Source organism: Columba livia, chromosome 2 (genome assembly GCF_036013475.1).
Source record: "Columba livia isolate bColLiv1 breed racing homer chromosome 2, bColLiv1.pat.W.v2, whole genome shotgun sequence".
Classification (NCBI taxonomy): domain Eukaryota; kingdom Metazoa; phylum Chordata; class Aves; order Columbiformes; family Columbidae; genus Columba; species Columba livia.
Genome location: NC_088603.1, coordinates 57,441,400 through 57,453,195, shown reverse-complemented (window position 1 = coordinate 57,453,195; position 11,796 = coordinate 57,441,400). Strand labels below are relative to the sequence as shown.

The 11,796-nt window shown below is 41.8% G+C and overlaps 1 long non-coding RNA gene across 1 annotated transcript in view; it reads right to left on the bottom strand.

Annotated features, from left to right (window-relative positions):
* Positions 1 to 11,796, bottom strand: part of LOC110361776 (uncharacterized) — an 80,717-nt gene that overhangs the window by 40,828 nt on the left and 28,093 nt on the right. Inside the window, exon 2 of the long non-coding RNA XR_010470207.1 lies at positions 455 to 525. This is a non-coding gene — a long non-coding RNA (uncharacterized LOC110361776). The remainder of the gene's footprint in view (positions 1 to 454; positions 526 to 11,796) is intronic.

Below are 11,796 nucleotides of genomic sequence, written 5' to 3'. Positions count from 1 at the left end.
GCCAACGACCAAGATAGATGGGTATATACAATTCTTCTTTAGTGCAGGAGGAAATGTAGATAGCTTCTTCAGGCCCCTTCCTAACCAACTTCTCTGTGATTTCCTCTGTCTATATATGACTTCTGAAGTGAGAACAAAGGTTTTGTATAAATAATTGACCTGAATTAACCTTTGGGAGGTATCTACAGGACTATAACTTGGCAACAGATGTAGTCATCAGTATCTCCTGTATATGCACCTGCTTGCCAAAGTTTAGGTGGTGTTTTGGTCATCTGTAAACTTGGCTGTGTATTTCTATTGCTGAATTAGGAAGCCCATGTCTTAATGTGGCACAGACTAAACATTTTACACCTAATTAAGGGAAAACAGAGTATCTCTTTGAGGAGGTAGTATGCAGGAATTGTAGTTTTATGTCAGCAACTGGCACAAAATGCTGCTACCATTATAGTCTTACCTATTGAAATTGCTTTCCATGGTCTTGGATGAGCGATTTCCATACTGTATTGTAGATTATCCATTTTGATCCTGAAAAATTGATACAACAGTATATGTAGCAAGCCTAATAAAAATAAGTCAAATACAGTCTACAGTTGGTAAAAAAGGTCCAGAATGACTTGACCAATTTTAAAGTGAATTCTGGTGGATGCCATGTCAAAAGGGGCCTCATGGCACAGAGTCTGATCTTAATACTGTTACTTAATGTGGCAACAGGGAACAGAAAGTGTGTCCCCACCTCATATCTTCTAGTTCAGGCTGGCCAGGGGGTCCTCCTTTGCCAGCTGGGCTATAGTGCTGTAGGCCTGGGCAGAGCGGGTGAAACTGGAGACAAATCCAAATGTTGCAATCTCAGACATTGCTCCTGCCAGCTGTTTTCAAGGCTGGGCACCTCTGGCAACAGTTTCAGCAGCTGGTGCAGCAGAGACAGGGCTGCAGGATCCCACATTAACAAGCACCTTGCCCAATTCATTGAGTGACTGAGGAGGTCTTGCTGCTTTGAGAGTGTGTTTGGTTGCCATTGTTTCAGGGGTTTCTACATAGCAACACATCAGCTTGCAGGGATGGAGACTTGCACAGTGCTCAGCACTCTGGAGTCCTGACTCCCACTGGGCTCCCAGGAGCTTTGGTGAATATTAATAATTAAGGACACTTTGGTGATATTTTTTTCCGTGCACACACATCATGCCCCTCCTTCCTCAGCTGCTGTAGGCATAAACATCAGTCATTCCACCTCCAGCTTCCACACAACAGGTCTGTGACACTGCAAAAGACTCGTTCCAGCTGTGAGTAAGGATGAAACTGCGCTAAATGTGATTATCCATGTGGTCTGGAGGTTTGCAAGGAGAGTTTTAGAGAGGAAGTATGTCTGTTTATAAGGACCTGGAGTACACTTCACTTTCAAGACTGTAATTCTAGACTTACTGCTGCTTCAAGACTGTAATTCTAGACTTACTGCTGCTAAGGTTGCAGTGCTGTACTGGATCCCCTGAAGTCTTCTGGTATTGGCTGATCTACTCTGAGAGGCTGGGATTTAACCCTGGAGACATTTGGGATTATTTTACAAACTGTGTTACTTGGAAAGAGGAGGAACTGTGATATGGGTAGCCTATTGCAATGCCTTTGGCTCATAGCAAAGGGAAAAGGCTGGATACAGTTTCTGCAGACCTCTAGCAAAGTACTGCCCTGGGATGTTGCCCGGAAAAATGGCTGATTTTGAATAATAAGTCCTCCTTTTGGAGCAGAGATTACCAATTACATGAGACCCTAGCTGTTTCTCTTCTCTTCCCCTATTCCACATGCATAGTGTGTTGATGTCAAGTCCCACATCTCCACTGAGGTGTAGCCTGGATTTATCTGCGCGGAGGAAGCCCTCACCAAGTGACTGTTAACCCCACAGCATGAGGCTTCTATCCTGCATTCACTGCACCCTTGTCGTGGTGCTTCAGCCAGCTGTCACTGCCAGGTGGTTTTACTCACTGCCTACTCCTGTAAGTTATTTTCCAGTTGCCTTTATTGTGGAGTGTCCTGTAGCCCCAGGGACCCAGAGATGCTCCTTGCCCTAGCTGGAAGACAAGAGCTGCTGATCCCTAGTTCTGGGGTTTCTGCACCTTCAGGCTATAAGCCTTGAAACTGCAGTAGCGTGATTCGTCACATTCAGGAATGGCTGGTTGTTTCACGCGTTATTTTGATGACTATAAATAGCTCAGTGTCATGGCATGGCTTCAAGAGCTTTCAGAACCCACTGGTTTCTCCTCATCTCTCACTTCTACTCTACCAGTGCTCCCACCCTTCTTGCTTGTCACTGCTCTGCAGCTTTCAGGAGCAGAACGTCCTTGCTCACTAAGCTCCAAGGCACCTTCTGCTATTTTTTAGATGTCTTTCCCTAAGATATTCCTTTTTTTACTTCTTGGCAGCTCTTCCTCTCCCCACACTTCATCTGTGTGTGCTTGAGAGTCCTCTGCATGCAGAGTAACTTTTGCAGGCTGGGTCCAAACTGTGTCAGTGAAAGCACTGAGGCAATTTTCCCATGTAATAAATACAGCTCACGTGATGCTTAAATCAGATTAGAATGCTGCCCAAGGTGTGTTTTTAATAAACAGAAGAAGAAAATCCTATCCCACCCTACCACCTTCCCCTCCGGTTACAGAGTATTTCTTTTAAGTTTGTCTTTCAAGACAGCTTAAAAATGGTCTTTTGGCCTGCTGATTCTCTTTCATCAAGTAGCAAGAAAACCACTTTGGCCCTTTAAATCCCAGTGGGCCTCGGTGTATCTAGTTGCAAACAAAGAATTTTTCCTTTTTAAATTTAATCTGACATCCAAGGGTTAAATTCAGACACAATTCAAAGCAAGGCAGATTCTTATTTAATCTCTCTGTTAAACTCTGCTGTGGGAATGGTATGCTGTTTGTTAGCTGAGTTACTTCCCTGGAAGTGTAAAACAGGTGTGTGACAGAGTAAAAATGGCAATACTTGTCTAAAAGTCCTCCATCTGAGAACTTTTAATAGGTATCTCTCTGTTTTGTTTGCTTTCTTCCATGATAAAACTTATCTGTTGTAAACTGGCATAATTCTGTTTGGGTCATGGTGAGGAAAGGAAATATTGTACTTTTTTTCTTGCCTACCCAGAGGAGGAGTTTCAAAGCCTCGGCCACACTTGACATCCCTGTGTATCCAGTCCATGTGAAGGACTTGGAAGGGAAGGCAGAGAGTGAACCCCAGGGAGCACGGGACAGGGGTAACTCCTGGGCTGGCAGCAGCAGGACTGAGTCACAGCCCTGCATTCCTTCCAAAACCACCTCCCTCCCTCTTTACCAGCTTTTTCCTGATCCCTCAGTCAGCATGGTGGAACAGCAGTCTGCAGAGAGAATGTGATATGCAGCACTTAGGCACTTGTTGCTTGGTGTATTCTTCTGTATTATTTTTTATGAAGGGCTTTTAGTTTCAAGGAGCAGCTAACAAAATGGAAGGTAACTTTGCTGAGAGGAAGCTCTTGCTGCAGGAGCGAAGCCCATGCTTACTACAGTCTCAGCTTAAATGCATTTGGTTTTGTCAGCTGGCCCATGGGGGGTGCTCAGGGAGCAACCCTTTAGGGAAGTGATGCAGGTGGCCCTATGCCAGAGGCAGACGTGATGCCTCAGGTAGCACCACCCTGCCAGGATTTTGGCAGCAGGCAGCGTGCCCTCCGCTGGCCTGGCCTAGCCCTGCAAGGTAGGGCAGGGTTGTGACCCTGCCCTCTCTCCAGGGGAATTTTGCTGGGTGCTAACTTACCTGCAACATGCACACCGACTGCCTGAGGACCACCTGGCTGGCTCCTGCAAAGAGCAGGGGGAAGAGAGGGAGGGAGGCTGCTGAGCCATCCCTTCTTCTGCCTTTACCCACTCTCAGTACCTGTCTTGGAAAGGTGCCAAGCAGTTGTTGAACTTTTTTGATTTCACCATAGTTTGTGTAGCTCAAAAAAAAAAAAGTCTGTGGTTCATGGAGTCTGACAGGAAAAGAGGATTTGGAAGGAAAACAAGAGCTTAAAAGAGACTTTGCGTATTGCTAAGTGCTGAGGATGCTTGAGGACACCTCACAGAGATGCTCTGTGATGGCACCAACACTCCTGTGCCCCCGTGTCACCACACCACTGGGCAGCAAAGAGCCTCCACAGCTCCTCCCCATTCCCATCCCAGGCTGGTTGCTCCTCCCGACACCCCAGCCCTGGCTGCAAGAGACCCTCTCCATCTCCCCACACCCAACACTCTGCTGGGCTGCCCAGGCAGACCTGTCTCCTCTGTTTAGCTGGGGGAAGGAGGGAGAGCTGGTGGGAATCCCTTTCAGCTTGCTGTGAAGTAAGGTTTAGTGAGGTACATGCAGTGTAACACAAGCAAGGAAAACACTCTTAATGAGCACAGGGGAAAGCCCACGCATGATGGGAAGGCAGAACGGAGGGGAGGAGGGATGAGTTTGGGGCAGGCACTCAAACTAAGCATTTCTTGGCTATTCTTATGCTTTCATTCCTATACTTAAAAATGACTCAGTTTTTCTTCCTCATATGATATAATGGACCCCAAGAGAAATTTCCTAGGTTAACAAAACCTTAGGCTTGCATAACATCACTTTTTCAAAATGTTCTTCTCCCTGGTGAACAACCCAGGGGGCAGAAAGTTTAAATGCCGCAAGTGGTGATGGACTTGCCTTGATGAAGGAGCCCAAAGAAAACAGACTTTCTCCTGTAAAACTCCTCTGCAGCACAGCTCATGGCAATACAGAAAGGCGAAGGCTGACTCTGTGTTTTATGATGATAAAAGCAAGGGTTGCATCAGGCGGGGAGCAAGGAGTGCTTTGCCATGTGCCAGATATTCCTACATCAGAGGAGGACCTCATCCATGGAAGCCTTCAGGGACTTAATGAACAGGAGCAAGTTGGGTTGTATGCAGGCTGTCAGGAGCACAGTATGCTATGCCACAGTTCTGGATGAGACAAGCAGCCTTGTCTTGAGCTCCCTGTCCTGACTAGCAAATATATTTTCCCACTGAAATATTGTCAGATAGGGACTACCCCTCTACACATAGCAGTGGTAGCGATCAGCTGGATTCCCCTCTGGATGGAGAAGTGGCCTCTCACTGTAGTAAATGATATGGGAATTACAAAGTAACTGCAGGGCTAAGCAAGAATATTTAAAAAAAAAAAAAAAAAAAAAAACAACAAAAAACAAAACACAACACAAGAAAACACCAAAAATAACCAACACCAGAATGAGAAAAAAGCATTAAAAGGAATAGTCAGGGCTGGCAAAATTGCAGTGCGGGAAGGATGAGAGACAGAATTCAAAGAGCTTTTGGTTCATTAGCACACAAACATGCTGTGACAGCTCATTGTGAAACAAATACTTTTCTCAAAATGAAAATGCAGGTGTTTATTTAAAACAAAGGCTGAGGCTGAAATTCGTTTCTGTGGCTGGCTGCCTGGTTATATGTGGTGTCCTTGGTAATCACTGCTTTACCTGTACACTCAAGAGCAGGAAAATCTAATGCCCTATAAATAAATAAATGTATGATCACTCTGTATTTGTGGAATATATAGCATAATGTAGATCTGGGGCTTCTAGGGACTACTGCAGCATAAATAATAACAGGAGGACAAGTACATTGCTGTGAGCAAGCCTGGTTTGTTTTAAATTAGGTCTTTTATGGGAGTTAAGCTAATTTTTTTTTAATACATATTTTTTAGTGCCTATGTTTCTCCAGCACAAACAGTACATATTTTCATTGCTTTTCTCTGCAAAGAGTTCATATATTTCAGTCACTCCCAAAATTATATGCAGTGTTTCCAGGCATGGTTTCAGCTGCAATCCATTGTAAAAAATACCCGGCCACTGATTCAGAACCTGGAGCCATGAAATGTGTATCCTAGGCTCTAGTTACTGTGTAAAGAAACACAGAAATCAACTTTTGCAGTACTGTAGAAACCCAGTAGAAATGCTGCAGGTAGGATAGATATCAAGATTTGTTTTGCATGATTACACTTACAAGTACTGGCTGGTTGGTTAAAAAAATCTCAAGAAAAAATGAGATTGGTATCTGTACATTTTTGAAACTGAAAGTATTTGTGGAGATTATCTTGATTTTATAGTGTTGAGAAGAGAAAGTGTTTAAATTGGGATTTATTTTTTTTAACTTGGATGGCATCAATAGATTCTATTCTGTTTTTTTCAGTTTCTATTGATCTTACAAGGATTAATTTTAATTTACATATTATTATTTTATAAGAATGTATTTATCAAATCTCTTTGAAATTGATAGCTTTGGCTGTAATAATTAATTCTGGAGTGTTCATTTTGCAAAACTTTTTCGTCTTTTTGCTTCACTTAAAACTGGAAAAATATTAAAATGTCAGTATTTTCTGGGAAGTATAAGTGTGCCTCTTCTGACCTCTGACTTCTCAGGCCCATTATGCAAAGCCCTTAAACATATTTTGAAGTTCAGTTCAGGTTATTGGGGATTTATGCATGTCTATAAGAGCTTTGTTTTGGAACTATAAAAAGAATAGATTCACACTGTGTCAAAAACATTACCATGGCCCTTTTTCAAGCTCATATATTATTATTGTAACTGTAATTTAGAAAATTATTGCAACTGTCCATTAATTATTTTCTTGGCACCATGAGAAGCCAATATAGTCTGGCACTTCCTCAAATGTTATTCAGTGCTGCATACATACACATACATGCATATGCATATGCATATATCTATATAAATATGTAAATATCTGTGAATACATCTAATGTGTAAATTAGAAGGTATTCTCTTGCACAGGCTTTCAATAGTTAGAATAAACATGCTCATAGCAGGGCTGGATAGTTTTATAAACAAGTTTATACTATATGATTTTTACAGTAACAGGGGATTCACCTCTAGCCCATCATCTGCCTTTCCATCTTTTTATTGTAGATTTCAGATCCGCTGAATGACTGAATATATTATATATGTATATTATATCTATGTGTAACTACAGTATGATACCATCTGCGTGATGCATTTTGCTATACTGATGAGTTTAGTCCTTTAAAAAGCTCTAACATAGAGTCAACAAAAATTCAAGATTGTATTTCAGCATTAGAAAGAGTGGAGGTCCTGCCATGTGAAAAAGTGTAATACCTGAAAAACTACAGCTAAAAATTTTGTTAAATTTCCCCTTACTGTCATAAACTTAAAATCTCATAATACACAAAAGAAGTGTGATATTGACCACAATGTTTTTAAAATCACATACTGGAAATGGGGCAAACCTTCAACTGTCATTTATAAGAAGTTGTTAATCTGTGAATGGCAAAAATAAATGTTATGATCTATTTGCATAAATAGATGTAGCCCCTTTTGTGCAGGTTGTTCAGCAAGAAAATGCATTTGTTATTGATCTGGTAGGAAAGAATAACCTGTTCACAAATGTGTCTACTGAATTACATATTTCTTATTGTTTGGGATTGCTGCATTAACTTATAAGGCTCCAAGCTTGAAGCTGAAAAAAGGTTTTTCATATATTTCTTTGAAGAAGGCCAAACTGCAGGAGATAGCTTGTAAAACATTGCCTCTGAGAGAAATACGAAAGGCACCAGGAAAAGTTTGTATGAAAACTTCAGTCAAAATTTTCAGTCCTACCAAATCCTGATGGATTGCCATTGACCTAAGCCTGTGAAGGAAGATCTCCTAATAGAAAGCCTTCTGGACTTGTGCAGTGATGTATTTCAGTAACCGAAACAAAACAATACCTTAAAGACATCTCTGTATTACATCTCCAGATACATCAGGTGACGATGGGGAGCTATGTAAAACACTGAAAGTGTTTTTAAACCTTTGTTGCAAGAACAACGTTGCTCCAATTTCAAGCCATGAAGTAGAAATAATGACTGCATCAAAATTAATGCCTCTGTTGGTCAGTGAGGGACATAATTTAGAGAATCTCAATTGTCATGCTATAGTTAATTAAAAAAAAAAAAAAAAAAAGTACTAAGTGAGGCTCTTATTTTGATCAGTGCTTTTGAACCACTGAGTAAGAGCATACCCAGGCCCCAGGAAAGTACTCACACATGTTCATTGAAGATAATGGGGCTGCTCAAGTGTTCAAAGTTACCTTAAAGATATACACGTGCTTTCAAGTGTATTTCTGACTTCAGGCCATAGTAACAAAAGAAACCGTATTTCAGGATAACCTCAGTAAAATTAATTTAAATATTCTGCATGAATTTGAGGGGTCATGTTGGTTGGCCTAAGTCTCCTCACCAAGCCCTCAATCTAATGCTACTGGCTGTTGGTCATCAGACCAAATATTAAGACAACTGCAGGCCAGCTCCTGCAAACATGTAGCACAAGTGAGGACTGCATGCTTTTTATCCCTCACAGTCTTTCTTTGGGTACTTGAGCTATTTGCGCTAGGGTTTGGACAAGGCCACTCCTTTTTTCACCTCCTCCTGAAGTACTTACACTGCTTTTCAAATAGTTTAAGTTTTGTCATTCATCACTTGGAATTTTCTTTTAGGAAGGACACAAGATTTTATATTGAAACAGGAGGATTTGGTGTTTCTTTCTTACATCAGTCATTTTTGCATTGTAGCACTGCAACGTAAGATCTTGAGTGCTGACCACAGTAAATATGTCAAAGCTTCTTAGAGGTTACAGGGGAAAGTTGCTTCTATATGACACTAAATGGCCCAAAACTAAGCTTTCTGGTTATATCCTTGACTGATTTGATCAGACATGGCCCCCTCTGACTTGAACAGGCACCAGCTGACTGTTCCATCCTATGGACTGACAAAACCTCTTCCAGTTCTGGATGAAACAGAGACAAGTAGTACTGAGAATGCCACACACCAGGCAGAGGTTTGCAGGATAATTTCTTTTAATTCAGCTTGTTTGGATTCTGATGAGAACCTAGCTTTTCTTTAATTTTCTGCAATCAAGCTGGAAGCTCTTCTGGCTTTGCCAGTATTCAGAAACATTAATCTCTCTGGGTGGTTGCAAAAAGCTTCCAGAGCCTCCTTTCCTATGGCAGAGCTGTTGAGCCTGTGAGCTTTGGAGCCAAAAATCCTCTAGTTTTAGCAGCTCTGGCAGAATGATGATAACCCTCAGGCCTGTCTGCTCTGGGGTTGGGGATGTGTGGCTGCATAGCAAATGCATGTGTGAGCTGCTTTGAGGCCAAGGACTTCCAGGGTCTGAGGACCACTGGCCTCAGGCAGACTCTCCAAGGACTCATGTGTGGCCCAAAGTCTTGGATTTGGTAAAAGTTCAGTGAAAACAAGGTGTTTGTTCAAAAGCGGTGATTTTTTTCAAGGAAACGTTTTTTCCTTGTAAGATTTCCAACCTGTGCCACCGAAAACCCCATTTATGCCTTGATTTATTATAAATTCTTGGAACCCACATCAGAAGTCTTCATGGATGGAGCTACCATTTACTTTGAGGAGAGTCTGTGTTGTGTAACTGATTATATAACTAAATGTAATTACTTCTTCCAAAGTATACACAACAAAATCTCAGCATTTTTGGTGTATCAGTAGATCTTGGTTATTAGAGTTTATATATGAATTTTTATCTATGCCAGATGTGACCAGGCCAGATGTTTTCAGACCTACCCCTATTTGAGGAATACATATGTCCTGGTTTTGTTAAAAAACAAGTTTCTCTTTTAGTGAATTTGCCTGTCAGCTAAAGCCTTCATATTAACTGCATTTTCCTGGAGAACCAGATACATGTTTTGGTAAACCTAGCAATGGAATGTGAAGTTATTGATAAGCATGGATGGACATCTCATGAGAAGGGCAACAAGAAACAGGTGACCAAGAAACTGACCAACTGTGTATAACATTCCATTCACATGAATACTTGATATAAAAGTGGGAGATCACAAGGATCTCGTCCCTTTTCCTTTTTTCCCTTCTGCTTATGGCCGACATTAGGAGAGGACCTTGCTAGTCGTCCCTGCGAACTGAGGCCTAGTGAGAGACTGAATCCAGTTCCGGTTGGCTGCAGAGTCCAATCCAGGATGTTGGGTGCTGGCTCTGCAGTTGCTGAGACTTTCAAGATTGGTTTTGTATATTTTGTATTATTTTCTCTATTCTTATTAGTAGCATTAGTAAAACATTTTTAATTTTTCCAACTCTCTTCTCTCTGTCCTTCTTTTCCTCCCGATTGCCTTTCCTTAGTGGGAAGGGGGAGAAGGAGGGGCAAAAAGGGGAAGGGAAGGGGAGAGGAGATTAAAATACATCTGCCAAGGTTTTATTCTCACCCCACAATCAAAACCCTCGACAACATACTAGCACAATTATAGGTCTGTGTTCAACATAGTTAAAATCAGGTGACAGGAGCATGGGAAATTTTTTTTTTTTCCTCTCTGATGTTTCTCTGCAAGAATCCAAGTCTATATGGATTCTTTTATGCCTCATGAGCTGGAAGAAACTGTAAGAAACAGTGTGCAATAACATTGATTTCAAGACTGGAAAATATTTCTGTCTGTCTGTCTTCCCACTCACCTCCATGGTATGGAAAGGGTAGATGTATTATACTGAATCTTTGTGATTCTGCTTGGAAAAATGAGTTAGTAATGATAACTCCATCTTCATCAACAGATCTACCCCCTGACCTTTTAGATTCTTGCTTGGATTGCTCTGATGATAAATCTGTATTTCTCCTTAACAGGCTCACTTTTTCAGGAAGTGGCAAGAGGTCTAGGCTACAAAAAATGTGACCCTTTTGGTGATTTCTGCATCACCTGGAGAAGGAGTGATGTTTCAGATGCAAGACACTTCATTCTCCCAGGCTCCTGCTTGGGGCAATAAGACCTGGTCTGTCCAGTGCTCTTCATCCTGCATGCCAAGCGCTTGGAGGTATCACCATGTTCAGACTGTTTCTTGTGGCATGGGAGGGGCAGCTCACCCTGCTGTGACTGGGGTCTCAGTACCACAGGCAAGTGACTTGGCTTATTTTTTTAAGGAATAATTTATGATTCAGCATCCTAATCTGGTCTGAGCCTGCACTGTTGAAAGCCAGATATGGAAAGGCAGGAGAGGGCTGTCTGCACATTATTTCATTGCCTGAAAGAAGTGTCTGACTAGATGTTTGGTGAGAGTTTAGCTTCAGAGTTCCAAGCAGTGAAATGCTTAGCTTCTTTAAATGGCAACCTTTGAATTAGTCTTGGTGAACTTAGTGCAAAGTTTGTTTGAAGGTAATATGTCACGCAAAGCAAGTCTGCTGGAATGCAATAATGTGAGCTGAAGCTGGGGAGGCATGTTCATATTTGGAAGGCTGCGAAAACCAGACAGAGAGCAGACACACTTAGAGAGAATTCATTGTAAGGCCGGTGAACAATACCACCTTGCTTGTACAGTCACTCAGGGGTTTCGTTGACATTCATTATTCACTCCTGTGACTCAGAAGGCAGGAAGATGCAGCGTCTGATAGAGGTAATGCCTCAAAGTGAATGTGAACTTCTGGGCATTTCCAGGTTATTTAGCTACTTATCCCTTGTCCTTCCCTTCATGAACACACCACACTTCTACATTTTTCAATTTCATACTCAATGTACAAGTAAAAACAAAGTGTGTCTAACATAAATACGTATTTCATCCAAAGCACAGCAACATTAAGGCTGAAGAGTGATGGTGTAATTTTTCAGCAAATGCAGATGTTAAAGACAAAGCTTGAATCCTAATCCAGGCCCCAAAGGTGTTCAGACCACCCAAATTTGGCCACCCAGCTTGGCTGGTTAAACTAGCCAACTAGGCTCTCCAGGTTCCTTCTGGAGTCAATGGAAAAACAGAGGTAGAGA